At 40.7% G+C, this 12,978-nt stretch overlaps 1 pseudogene; it reads right to left on the reverse strand.

Moving 5' to 3' along the window:
- Positions 1-813: 813 nt before the first annotated feature.
- LOC118835519 lies at positions 814-1,680 on the reverse strand (annotated as a pseudogene).
- Positions 1,681-12,978: the final 11,298 nt, after the last annotated feature.

Genomic DNA, 12,978 nt, shown 5'->3' on the forward strand with positions numbered 1-12,978 from the left:
GGGAGGAACTGGGGAGGAGCTAACCCGAAACTCCCAATATAAGGAGCACCCCAGAGAGGGTCAGTGGGATTTTTTGTGTAAGATTTCTGGTACGCCATTGCAATAAAACTGCTTGTCGCATTCTGGTAGCTGCCTGGTGATTCTCCTCTCGCGTCCCCCGGGAGGAGCCGGAGACGTCCGAAGACCCGTGGGCAGGGTGAGTGTGAGGCGGTAGTCGGGGAGAACGGGGTGCTATTGTGGGGCACACCCGTCCGGCCGCCGACACTTACATACATATTCTCACAGCCTAAACTGTTGTTCCCCACCCAGTCAAGTGTTCAGCACAGAAAGGTAGAAACATTTCTGTCTTTTTATTCCCTCATAGCACTAAATTCTCAATACAAACTGGTCTGGACCACAAAGGAACTCAGAAGTCATAGGATGGCAGTGTGAGGCCTCAGGGAATGTATGAGTAGTCTTTTCAAAATATTAGCAGCAGCCTTAGTTGAGTGAAGTGGACTTAATCCCTAGACAACCCTACTGGAGGTGGAATGAAGGATGTTGGGATGTTGGCTATGGTTGGGAGCTACAATGGAATGATCCAGCTTTCCATGGTGACGAAGGGACCAATGGAATAAAAGAGAATTAGATACCGTTAGGAAGGGCCTGAAAGGATAAGCAGATATTCCAAGGAGGTAGAATACCAATATTTCTCACTTCTCTTACACAACCTCAGGGCAGAAAGCTAAATGCCTCAAGCAAGAAGGCAAAGCTGGCCACTGTCTGAAATACAAAGTCGGCAACAGGGAAAGGAGAGGCCAGGCAGCCTATGGGTCAAAAAGTCTTCTCCGAAGGTAGCTGCATGTTTTCCACAAAAGCACAGACAGGTTGCTGCAATTTCTTGGCAGCCAGGGCCCAGCCACCAATACCATTTCATGATTGGCCATCTCCTGGCTTTCATAATCCAATACTGATTTGTTTGTAATGAGGGAGAATCCAAAGACTCGAATGCCACAGTGTCTGGCCACTATAACCTCTGGCACAGTACTCATGCCAACAGCATCAGCCCCTAGTTTCTGCAGAAACCTATACTCTGCAATGGTTTCAAAGTTGGGCACTCCCACCATAACATAGGTTTCTTCCTGCAGTGGTCGTTCCTGTTCCATTTGCTTCCATGTGCAATGAGGCTTCTGTCTCAGAATCCTGACGTAGGCATCAGACATGGGAGGAAATCTTTCTCTAAACCTCTCATCATTAGGGCCTCTGAGCAGATTTTGGCTGACCAAAGTGATAAGATCTTGGATCAGCATAACATCCCCAACTTCATATTTAGGGTTCAGCCCACCAGCAGCATTGGTAACAATTAAGGCGTGCACATCTATAAGTCAGAAACCCTCACAGGGAATGCTACATTCCAGAGTGGGTAGCCTTCACATAGGTGGAATCAGCCCTGTCTCATCACACAGCACTTGTCATTTAAATATCCAAATACCAGCTGCCCTGTGTATCCTGGTACTAGGCTTTGAGGGAAGTTGGGTATCTCATTGTAGTCAAAGGCCTAGAATTCGGTCAGTCTATCCGCCAACCCCCCCACCCCAGTCCAGAACCACGGATCACTGCAATTTTGGATCGATATTTAGTATGGGATAAAAGCCACTCAGCAGTTTTCTTATAATCCTCATACTCAAATTAATTATCCATGGCTCCCTCATGGTGTTCTCTTCCTCTCTGCCTTGGGCTGCTCCTCTCCGCTCAGCACTGCACCACTAAGCTTCGAATGCCCTAGTCAGCAAAGACTATGGTCAGAATTTTTTTTCTGTTGTTTGTTCATTTTCCAGTCTATTTCTTGACTTTTAACTCTTTGTTAGGGCACACTGTCCCAAGCTTCAAAAGGTTTTATACAACTGTTTTCAGAGATACTCTTAGGGACCTGTAAATTTTTGTTTCTTCCAGGGTAGTATGATCTAAGGAGAGGTTCATTTACTACTCTCCTGGCTTTCATCTGGTCTATGAGTGACTGCAAGCACTCTTTTCTGCCCTGGAACTGTGACGAGGGTCCTGCTCCACTGTGGCTGCAAACTCTGGTGTTCTAGTGTTCCTCCTCACCTTGGGACTGCTGCCCTCTACTGGGACCCAGATCTAAGTGTGCGCAAAGCAACAGAGTCCTGCCCCCAGTACCAGCAAAGGGAGCCCTATAAATCTCCTCCTGATCAGTTGTTCAATCCCCTTACTGTCTGTGGGCTGGGAGCTGTGGAAGCAGATGCTGCTGCTGATTCAGTGGCTCCCAAGGCCTGCTCCTGGTTGGCTGGGGCTGGGGCTGTGCTTGGCACAGCCTTCTCTAGACTTTGCTCCACTCTCACCCAGGTGCAACAAATCATTCCTGCTGACCTTCTAAGTTACCTTTGGTTGGAAAACTATTTCACTCAATCCTTTTGGGAATTCTGCTGCTCCAGAAATTGTTTTATGACATTATTTAAAGGTGTTTGGAGAAGGTTTTGGGGAGAACTCAGGTGAGTTGCTGCCTTTTCTCTACCATCTTGGCTCTGCCTCCCTAAAGACATCTTTCAATGTAGTAGGCTTCTTTTGCATTCCATGTGTGCTGATGCCATCAAAGAAAAATTATTATTGTCTGGGCCCCTTTTGGAAATTACAAAGGCCATTGATGTTTTGGAAATATGGAGAAGATTTTTTGGTGATCAACACTTTGAAAAGCAAAGCTTCAATGCATAGTTCAGATGGAGCTTCTGCAGTTCTTGGGTAATATAACTGATTTTGCTTTTTTAGTGAAAAACAAAGCTCCTCATATTGTGGTCACTTATTGCTTTATATACATAGGTTTAAATGGGTGACAAAACTCTTCCAAAAATCCTAAAAGAAGCTTTGTTAACAGTCACAAAGTGGTCAACTTTATCAGGTCTCTGAATCATCACATTAAAAAATGTTTTGTCAAGAAAAGATGGGGTTGGAGGGAAGAAAAAATTCACATGATAACTTTATTATATATTTAAAAGGAATAGCAAGTTGAACATAATTTGCAGCTTCATGTGCAATCATCTTTTTATTATACGATGTTATGAAAATGCTTGTTTTATTCCATAAATTAAAATAAAAACAAAGAAATGGGAGCAGGATATAAAAGGAAAGAAAAATATTTGAATGCCTAGTATATGCCAGTCACGGTGTTAAGTGCTTTCCAAATTTGATCTCATTTGATCAATGGTAATATGGTGCTATTATTATACCCACTTTACATCTGAAGAAACTGAGGCAGACAGGGATTAAGTGACTTGCCCAGGGTCACACAATAAGTGTATGAGGCTGAATTTGAATTTCAATGTTCCTGACTCCTTGGTTTTGCCATAACTAACTTATTAGATATCATTATGTTGCCAGTTGAGAAATTCTTGACAGCTTCATAAGGCAGTGTATGTCTGTGTGTGTATATGTGTGTGTGCGTGTGGCACAAGTATGTGTGTGTGTGTGGGGGGGTGGGCAGTACAATGAGAAAGAGATATAGAAAATTCAGAGAGTTTGTTGAAAGGGACCTCAGAAATCATGTAGACCTTCATGTTTCTGAGAAAAAGCCCTCTATGCAACATTCCTGGCAAATGGTCAGGCTCTCTAGTGATGGAGCTCACTGCTTCCTCACAGGGATGGCTCTAATTATTAGGAACATTTTGCTTAATGTCAAGCTGATATTTTCCACATTGTAACTGTAACTTTCCCTCCATTACTCACAGTGCTGCTCTATGGGGCCAAAGCAAAACCTAGCTAATCCCTTTTCATATGACAGCCCTTCAAGTTTTCAAAGGCCACTCCACTGTCTTCTTCAGAGTTAGCATATTCAGTTCTTTCAGTTGAATATTTTAGTGGACGGTCATAAGTCAATTCACCATTCTGTTTGCCCTCCTCTGGATATTTTCCCAGATGCCGCTGTCTTTCCCCAAAATGAGACACTTGGACCTCAGTATAATACTCCAGATGTCTGACCAGAGAAAAGTGCAGCTGGATGATAACTTCACTAATTCTGGACATTACACTTTTATCAGTGCAGCTTCAGATCATAGTATTGATCATGCATCACTGACTTCTCAGTCTGCTGAAGCTCCCACTTTCCTTACATATGAACTTTCCCCTCACTACGCCTTCCTTATCCTATACTTGTGTAGTTAATTATCCATTGTTATTTGCACGTTATAGAGTGTTGGTTTAAAACAACTGTACTGAATGATGTTATCAAAAATTCTAGTGGAGGAGGAAACAATAAATCAGCCATGTTCTATAGAGAATAGTTTAGCTGTAGAGAAGAAAAGACGTAATATACCCTTTTCTTCCCAGGAAGGGTGTGGAGGGTTTAATTAACAAAAAAGAACTCAAATACTAGCTTTATAACTCCAGTCTAAGTCCAAAAATATCTGCAGGGTAGGCATGAAAAGGATAGATCCAAAGAAGGTCATGGAGCCCAATGACCCTCAGAGTGGACCAGATTCTTATTTGATATCAAATGTGATCACTTTGAAATTCTCCTCATGCCCATCCAGTGTGAGTTATTGTTTTATATGTATTATTGAGCAAGAACCAACATGGTCAGAAGTAGGCTTTAGGAAAATCACTGGTCACTGTGTGGAAGACGGATTGGACAAGGAAGAGGTTTGAAGCAGGGAGACCAATTTGGGGGCTATCTTAATATTTCAGGAAGGAGATGATGAGAGCTCCGACCAGAGTATTAACCTTGTTTTTGGAGGGAGTGGGATGGGTTTGAAAGATGACATAAGGGCAAAATTGATAGGATTTGCCAACTGATTGAATGTGGGACATGAGAGAGAGAGAAACTGAGGATGATTCTGAGGTTATATATGTGAGTGCCCTCCAGAAGTAGGCTTTGGAATTATAAAGCTAGTATTTGAGTTCTTTTTTTGTTAAGTGGATTTTGGGGAAAATGTATTAAGTTCAGTTCTACCCCAAAGGAGAAGGAAGTAAAGAAACAACTGTAAGATGGGGAGGAGGTGAAGAAGATAGGAAGGAAGGGGATGATTGAAGGAATAGTTTTCTTCTGCTAAGCATAGCATTCAAGAAGTGAGTGGTGCATGTCTGGGGAGAAGGGGTGGCTGAACACCTTCTTTGCCTGTAATATTGCATACAAAGAAGAATCATGAGGGAGGTCTTGTGGTGCAGTGGAAAGAGCTTGACCTGCAGAATCACGGCCCTCGAGTTCCAGTCCCAGCTCTGTCATTTACTATCTGCGTTACTTTAAGCAGGTGGCTTATCATCTCCAAGCTTCAATTTCTTCATTTGCATAATAAGGGGATGACATTGGATGACTCCTAAGGTCCTTCCCAGCCTTGAATCTTTGAAACACTAGTAATTAGTACATTTGCAAGTTGAAATAGGCCAAGAATAGGCCACAGGGTTATTGGACTTTCTAGGTGAGTCAAATTTCTCTTATCTTTTTATGTGGAAAGACTTATGATTAGAATATAAGCTCCTTAGGGGTGGGCACGTCACATTTTTTTTTATCATTGTGTGCCTTGCACATTATAGGCAATTAGTGTTTCTTAAATATTGACATTGAGCTTTAAGGAAAGGAGCTTTAGTTAAGAGATAGATCTATTCCAGCCAAGATCCTTAACATCTGACAAACAATAGATTTTCCATATTTTTTACAAGTACAAGAACCAAATGTCCTGGAAGGTCAATAATCCTTTAGGTGATGTAGAAGGATAGTGTAGAGCTAGAAGACAGTATATTAGTTGTCGTAAACTTTCCTTTAAAAAGGTGAAGGCAGTGTGGTATGATAAAAGGAGCAGTAGTTTCAGAATCAGGAGATCCCAGGTCAAGGCCTAACTCCATCACTAGTTGATCGTATGACCTTGTGAAAGTGCTTTGATAGCTTAGTTTGCTCATTCATAAAGTGGGTAAGGATTTCTCACAGGGCTGTTACAGGGAATGTGGCTTCTAAATTTTTAAATAAGAATAATAGAAAGTAAAAGAAAAATAGAAAAAGTATGAAGTTCTGAAAGCTCACACATGACTAGGCATCTTCATTCACACTTATTTGGCAAAAGATTTGAGACAAATTTATAGGTAATTTGTACTATTGATAGGCACCTGGTGTGATGAGTGGGCGTTAACGTGAGCTTGCCACTGAAATAAATGTAGACTATCGGTTCTTCCAAGAAACCCCAGGCCAGTGATCGATTCTTATTTGATATCAGATGTGATTTCTTTGAAATTCTGCTTATGCCCATCCAGTGGAACCTTCCCTTCTTTGCTTCAAAGGACAATATTCTCAACTCACTTCAGTTTCCTTACAATCTGGCTAGATACAGCACTGATTTTTCTTCCTTGTATCATTTGACAGTTTCCTGGGTACTGCTGATTCATTTAGACTTCTTAGAGGCAGCTAGGGAGCATGGTGGGTGGTGGTACAAAGGAGAGAGTGCTGGGCCTGGAATCAGAAATAAGACCTCAGATATTTGCTAGTGGGCAAATCACTTAATCTCTGTCTGCCTCAGTTCCCTTAACTGTAAAAGCCTCTATGAGCCTCAGTTTCCTCACATATTAAAAAGGGAATAGTAATAATGTAATAATGTTTATGCTCACTAAACCCATCAGTTTGTCCTGAGGAAAGTGTCACATAAGCATATTCAATTAACCAATCAGCAAGCATTTATTAAGTGCCTATTTTGTAGTTAGTCAATAAACATTTTATTGAGCTCTTATGCTGTTCAAGGCTGTATACTACATACAGTGCTATGTGTGGGTGGTACAAAGACAAAAATGAAACATTCCCAGCCCTCAAGGAGATTACATTACATTGAGGAGATAATTTGTACACATAGACGTAGATAGATTGATAGGTTGATAGGGATTGGACTTGTGTTCTCGGGTGGGGAAATTTCCTCTACCAATGCCAGTTGGCACCTTCTTTAATCAGCACTTACTATGTGCCAGGCACTGTGCTAAATGCTGGCAATGCAAATACAGTGTAGATGGAAAGAGTAGCAAACACAAAACAACTCTAAAAGGTGGCAAAAATGCAAAGAACATAGTTAACCCCACAGGAGAGAAATAGATGATATTTCCTCCCTCCTACTCCTTTCCATGGGTGTGGAGCAATTCAAATATTGTCATATTTTTTCGTTATATCAATTGGTTTTGTTGTTGTTGTTTTTGTTATAAGAGATGATTTATTTGGTGAGAAGAAAGGGGAAATTTTGGAGGTGTGAAACAAAAACATGTCAATAAATATAATTTTTTAAAAAGACAACTTAAGGGCCAATACTTCCCTGATCCTTCCTGCCCTCAGCTCCTATAACCCTCTCTACCAAAATCACCTTGTACCTCTTTTGCATATACAGGGTGTCCCTAAAGACTGGACACATAGGAAATCTCATTAACATCCCGTTAACCATTTCACCGAAGACTCTGTGTTGTTCAGTGATGAAGCTTTGTTTTATGTGAATGGTGAGATTAACAGACAGAATGTTCGATACTGGTCCCAAAGCAATCCACATTGGGTGGACCATTCCAAACAGCAAGGAGCGCAAAAAAATGATGGTGTGCTGTGGTTTGCGGAAAGCTCATGTGTTGGGACCATTTTTATTCAATGAACACGTAACTGGTGAGACCAATTAATGTCCCAACTTGAAAGGCTAGGTGAAGGACTTCCTGAGTGGTTCCAACAGCAAGATGCCGCTGCCCATTTCATCACGGTGGTAAGAGATTGGCTGAATGACAATTTCCCTAACTGGATTGGAAGATGTGGTCATGTGGAATGATCTCCTCGTTCACCAGACCTTAGCACCCTTGACTTCTTTTTCTGGGGTATGCTAAAGGAGAAGGTGTGCTCAATGAAAATTGCAGATGCAACACACTTGATTGAATGCATAAAGAGTGAATGTGCTAAAATTGAGGGCAATATGAAGTTACTGCATCGAGGTCCCATGAATCTTGCAAAGCACATCAACCTTTGCATCACAAATGGAAATCATATTGAAGATGTTATTTGTAAGTGTTCCAATTAAATAAAATGTTGTTGAAAATTTTATTAATTTCATTTCTTGAAAATATGCATTTTTGCCTATGTGTCCAGACTTTAGGAACACCCTGTATTTTGTGTATATCTACATGTGTGCATGCTTTCTTCCCCAATATAAAGTAAGCACCTTGAAGGCAGGCCCTGTTTCATGTTTGTCTTTATCTCTAGTGCCTTGCATAGATCCTGATACATGTTGCTCAGTCATTTCACTCATGTCTGACTCTTTGTGACCCCATTTTTTGTTTGTTTTGTCAAAGGTATTGGAGTGATTTACCATTTCCCTCTCCAGCTCATTTTACAGATGAGGAACTGAGGCAAACAGGGTTAAGTGACTTGCCTAGGGTCACATAGCTAGCCAGATTTGATCTGGGGAAGAGGAGTCTTTCTGATTCCAAGCCTGGCACTCTATTCACTGTGTTACCTAGCCGCCTGATACATAGTAGGCAATTAATAAATGTTAATTGATTGGTTGAAAAAATTGGTTAAGTGGCCTACCCAAAGTTATAGCTCTTCAGTGGAAGAATGGAGGCTATAACTGGCCTTTACAATATGGTCTAGGACTCACATTTGAATATGAATATATCTGAATTGGAAATTAACTTAAAAGTAGGTGGTGTATATAGAGTGCCAGACCTGGAATCAGGAAGATCTGAGTTTGAATACAGCCTCAGACAAATAATGGACAACTGTGTGTTAGTCAGTAAACTCCAGAAGTTTCCTATCATCCCTAGGAGAAAATTTAAACTACTCTCACATTTAAAGTGAGACCCCCAATCTTCCTTTCTAGCTTTATGATATCTCTCCTTCATGCATTCTACAATCCAGTAAATCTTTCTTTCTTACTGTTTATCACTGATGAAATGCCATTTATTGTTTCTCTCCCTTGGCACTGACTCTTTCCCAGGCCTAGAATGATCTCTCTTTGGACTTCCACCTTTCATCATATTCCTAGCACTTGACATGATGCCTTGCACAGAGCAAACACTTAATAGACATTTGTTGATTGATTTGGGGCACTATACCTCATTGCAAGTCTAAAATTGCATTGCTTTACATGATCAATCTTGTACCAGTAAAGTTGGCTTTTTGAACCCAATTGTAAAACTTTACATTTATTGTTATTAAATTTCATCTCATTATATTTGGCTTGGTGTTATGGCCTGTCAAGACATTTTTGAATCCTGATTACCATCAGCTATTTCTCCCAGTTTTTCCTTCATCTTTGATGAATCAACAATCTCCCTCATATGGGACTAGATGAAGAGAGGAAACTTTTTCCCAAAGAATAACCATACACAAATATTACAAGGAGTAATAATGAATACTTGAAAACATATTGGATTTAGTGTCAGAGCACCTGGGTTTGAATACCAGTCCTTCTATCTTGACGTTGGACAAATCACTTAATCTCACTGGACCATCACGATGATAATAGGGCCTGTTGCCCATTTTATACAGGGTTGTTGTATAGGTCAAATGAGATAATGTATGTAAAATATTTTGAATCCTTTAAATGCTATATAAGTATTAGCTATAACATTATTTGTCCATAGACAGTCTTTTCTATCTCCAAGCTCAACATCAAAGGCAAGAAAATCTTTGCAAAACACTGTTAGTTTTTTCTCTTTCCAGTCCAGGTCTATAAAAGTTGTAGGGAACTTACTGACACTGGAAAGAAGTTTGGATTAGGAGTCAGAAGACCCCAGAGTCTTCATCCTGGTTCTGCCACCGTGTAACTATGGGCAAGTCATTCCCAATCTCTGGACCCCAGTTTTCTTGTCTGTAAAATGAGGCTATTGGAATAGATAATTTAAAAGCTCTCTTCCAGTTCTGTGATTGTGTAGCTTTTTGGTCTTCCAACATATGGAGGCCTGGGACAGAAGGGCATATTGAAAAGTAAAAGTAATTCCTTCAATGTCAAACCCCGCATCCTGAGAAATTCCTGCCAGATTTGCCACTTCCATAGAGTTCTTCTCCAACCTCAATTAAACATTTAAACATGTAGTATCCATCATATTCTTGCAGAGTTGTTAGGCTTTTGTGGCACAAACTGCTGTTTATACACAGTCTTCAGCTTCAAAGGGAATATCGTTTAATCCAATAACATCCTGAATTAGAGAGGCTGCCCAACACCTGCTGTATTGGCTGATGGAACAGCAGGGAAGCCTAGCAGTGACATGCTTAATGATGTCCTTTTCAACTCACAAGCACTGCTGAGTTTGCTATTGAACTAGTCACAGCTGACAGGCTCTTCTTGGTGCAGGTGACTGGCTTCCACTGGTTAGACTAGGTGGTTATCTTTAAAGAGACATGCTCAAAGTTACATGAATCAGAGTGCTATGGGGAAAAAATGAAGTACTCAGCTGTGTTTATTGACTGACCAATTTGATGCTCATTTCCAAATGATTTCTTAGCATGAGTTGAATGGATGCACATTCAGTTGCCAAACAATTTGCTGATTTCTATAAATATTTTGAGATCAGAAAGAGTAAAAAACTGTTTCCAGCAAAATGGTCCAGTAGCCAAGAAGATAGAACTGAAATCTGCAAGGAAGTAGTGTGATGCTCATATTTTCAAATAGAACATGCCTTCCTTTTTGGTCTTTTGCAGTTGTGTATACATGTATGATCTTGCCAAGTAGTTATTCATAAAATAGTTGTTTTTCTAGCTCAGGTTCTTATTGCACAGGGCTCAACAGGTTTCTCCTTTTATTCATACCGATTTCCTGAGTCCTTCAGTTTTAACTAGAAACTACAAAACCTCTTTGTCTTGCCTGCCAGCTGAAAACCAATTGTCACAAGGGAAACATGTGACATATCAAAATGTGTTGGACCAGCCAGGAAAGGATTTGGATTTGGGGGTTCTGCTTAAATACTTGCCAGTTCTCAAGCACTCTGTCCTAGCCAGAGACCAAGCAAAAGGCTTTTTGTTATCTGTACTTGCAGCACAATGTTTCACAGACATATTTTGAAGACATCATTGGATATCTAAGTACAAATAGAAAGAGAAAATAAGTTCAGTGACGGAAAATAGGCTACCATCTTTCTTTTGCTCAAAGGAAAAGCTCTTAACTAATAATTTCAGCAGGATCCAATGAATTAGAGACAAATTGGTAAATGAATGCAGAGGTTTTAAAATGAAATAAGTTATGGAACAAACTGTCTTAAATAAGAGTAAAAATGGTGAATATGTTCTAATTACAGTAGACTTGGAATCAGGATGCTTTGAGTTTAAATTCTTCCTCAGACACACTAGACACCTTGTTGTTCAGTTGTTTCAGTTGTGTCTGACTCTTCATGATCCTATTTAGGGTTTTCTTGGTAAAGATACTGGAGTGGTTTCCCATTTCTTTCTCCAGCTCATTTTACAGATGAGGAAACTGAGACAAACAGGGTTAAGTGACTTGTCCAAGGTCACATAGCTAAGAAGTGTCTGAGTTCAGATCTGAACTTAAGTCTTCTGGACACCAGACCCAGTGCTGCATTCACTGCACCACCAAGCTCACCTTAGAGAAAATGGACTAAGATAGAATCTTGGGAAGCAGACACTCTAAGCAGAAAGGTAATGGATGATGATTCATCAATGACATACTGAAGGGTAGAAGGAGTGGTGGACAATCGGTGATGATCTAGAAGAAATGATAAGGCAGAAAGATAACCAAGAGAGAAGAAAATCTATATCATGGATGCCAGTAGAGCAGGGAGGATCTAGGAGAAGGCGATAGTCAACATTATTCAAAGCTTCAGAGTTATACAAGAGGATAAGCATTAAGAAATATATTTGGATTTAGCAGGCAGTAGATTGTAGACAACCTTATAAAATGTAGTTTCAGTAAAGGGGTGAGGTTGGAATCCAGAATCCAAGGGATTAAGAAGTGTGTGGGTAGTGAGGAAATTGAGTCAGAAAGTGCAGATTGCTCTTTCTGTGAGTTTGTCACATGTAGGTGATAGGAAATGTCAGAATCAGTTTCTAGGATGGGGTAAATCTGAACATGTTTGTAGACAGCAGGGAAAGAACTAATAGATAACATACCAAAGTCTGTGTTTGTATGTGGGGGGTGTGTGTGGGGGGGGGAAGAAGAAAAAGAAGAAGGAGGAGGAGGAAGAGGAGGAAGTGGAAAGGAGAGGGAGAAGGAGGGATGGCAAAGATTGGGGGCCAATGATGCCAGTGATTTAGGACTGAGAATTGAGTTCATTAGAGCCTCGAGATTCTGACAAAAAGAAAGTAAGGATGATGGACTGGGTGAACAAGGAAGTGTGGAAGAAGTAGAGTTTGCAATGAAGTTGAAGAGTAGATTTAAATGGAGGGAGGAAGAAGGGAAGATGAAAGGAGAGGAAATTATTGTGAGAAAGGGGAATTTCACAATTCAAACTCATGGAGGCCCCAGTTTTGGGTGATGATAACGAGATCTAAAATATGACCATCCCCTGCAAGTGGCTGGGATCAAGTGAAGATAAAGGTTATGGAGCAGGAAGAGATTGATGGACTGGGGGGCTCAGGATATTTGAGGAAACATCTGCAATTATACTGAAATTCCTGAACTGCTAGAGAAAAGAGGATGACGGTTATGTTACAACAATCAGGATCTGAACTAGAAGATATACTTGACGTGTTCAGGTGAATAGTGTCTAGAAAAGTGTAATATTCATTAAATTCAGCTTGATTTGATTAACTCAATATCTAGCCATTTATTGGGAGAGCTAGGTGGTGCAGTGGATAGGTTGCCAGGCCTGGAGTCAGGAAGACCTGAATTCAAATCTGGCCTCTGACAGTTGCTAGCTATGTGACCCTGGGCAAGCCACTTAACCCTGTTTGCTCAGTTTCCTTGTCTGTAAAATGAGCTGGAGAAGGAAATGGCAAACCACTCCAGTACCTTTGCCAAGAAAACCCCAAATGGGGTCGTGAAGAGTAGGACACGACTGAACAACAACAAATAGGCATTTACCAGCTACTTCCTA

Source organism: Trichosurus vulpecula, chromosome 2 (assembly GCF_011100635.1).
Source record: "Trichosurus vulpecula isolate mTriVul1 chromosome 2, mTriVul1.pri, whole genome shotgun sequence".
Taxonomy (NCBI): Eukaryota; Metazoa; Chordata; class Mammalia; order Diprotodontia; family Phalangeridae; genus Trichosurus; species Trichosurus vulpecula.